Source organism: Chinchilla lanigera, unplaced genomic scaffold, assembly GCF_000276665.1.
Source record: "Chinchilla lanigera isolate Chin_1 unplaced genomic scaffold, ChiLan1.0 scaffold00002, whole genome shotgun sequence".
Taxonomy (NCBI): Eukaryota; Metazoa; Chordata; class Mammalia; order Rodentia; family Chinchillidae; genus Chinchilla; species Chinchilla lanigera.
Window position 1 is genome coordinate 53,421,644 of NW_004955403.1, and position 1,713 is coordinate 53,423,356.

Genomic DNA, 1,713 nt, shown 5'->3' on the forward strand with positions numbered 1-1,713 from the left:
CTGTTTAAATCATACCATAAAGACATTGATAGTAGAAGACTCACAGAAGTGCTTCAAAAAACCATTGTCTGGGGGCTGGGCATATAGCTCAGTGGTGTAAGCTCCTGCCTGGCAAGTGCAAGTCCTGAGTTCAATTCCTGATGCCACAGGGGAAAAAGAGAAGAAAACCATTGTCTGAAGTGAGAAGTACTTTATGGGGGTTAATGAGAATGTGTCTTTCATTCTGATAAAATGTGATAATTTAAACATTTGCCATAATTTTTGATCACCCCTTAGAGGCATTCCTTTTGCTTCTTTTCACACCCTCCCATTAGAGAGCAATTATTGTTACCACCAGGTTTGCATTATTCACTGAGTTCCAGCTAGACACTGAGGTGACCTTTCAAGACTTTTTCTTCCTGGTCTATCTTGTGTAGCACTACCTTTTCAGCACATCATTTGGTGGCAAAACTTTCCAGTCTTTCATCAGTTTATTAAGGTTATACTTGTTAATGAAAGGCAAAATTATGAAGCTTCCAGTTATAAATTAAGTTATGTTTGTCACCTTTATTGTTGTGGTGCCTGCCATTTCTCAGTGTTTTATGATCTGGTGTTAGTTTTTAAAGTCTACAATTAAATTAATGTGCTTTTTTGTATTATCTGCTAAAACGGTATTTCTTAGCTATTATTTTATAGTTTTACATGATTTATTTTTAAAACCCCTTTAAAAAATTGGTGCTGCTGTTCTTTCTTCTTGTGATCTCCATTAGAGAAATGTTAGTTCTTATGGCCCTATGCTACCTTCTGTTACAGTAATTTGAATATGTTTTCTTATTCACTGATTCTCCTGGCACCTAGGACAATTTGCCACCCCAGTCTTTCATTTTTTCTTTGAAAATCTTTTCATTTCTAAAAGTTTACATTCTTCAAATTTGCTAATTCAATTTTTCATATGTATTTTTCTTCTTTTTATCATCCACGGTAATAGATTTTATTTCATTAAACAACTGCTGCACAGCTATGTCATTATTTCTCCACTCCAGCATGAGTCACTTTAGTCCTTGAGGACACAAGCATGATATTTATTTCATTAGCTTTTCCTCATGCTGCTCACTTACTGAGCAACTTAGATGGTGAACTCTCAGCTTATCCATAACCCACCACTGTCCAGTGGTCTGAGATGCGCGTGTGTGGCAGTCATCCCAAGGTACCGCTATAAGATCATTGCCACGATTCCTGTCAGGCTTCACAAACTGGCCTTGCTGCAGCTCAGCATCAACATTCCCAGTAGCACTGCTGGCGGTGGAATTGACCTGCTTGGTGATCCTGTGCCTGCCCAGCTTCCAATGCAGTGTCTCACTGCTCAACTTGCAGATCATAGTATGCTTTTGTGCCTAAAGGAGGGGTATTCTGAGCAATTGTTCTCCCAGTTTACAGAATAGCAATGTTTCAAACACATTCACTAAGATCTGTTGTTCTTTGGCAGCAGTCCCTTGAGAATATCTAATGTGAGTTTAAGGCCACAAGCTTAAGTATTTACTTTAATCTAATTGACCTGTTTTCTGTGTCTCAGTTATATCTCCGTCTCCTCCTCCTCGTCTTTCTCCTCCCTTCTCCTCCTCTTCCTTGTCCTACTCCTTCCTTCTTCTTTTCCTTGTCCTCCTCCTTCTCCTTGTCCTCCTCCTTCTCCTCCTTCTCTTCCTTCTTCCTCCTCCTTCTCCTTGTCCTCCTCCT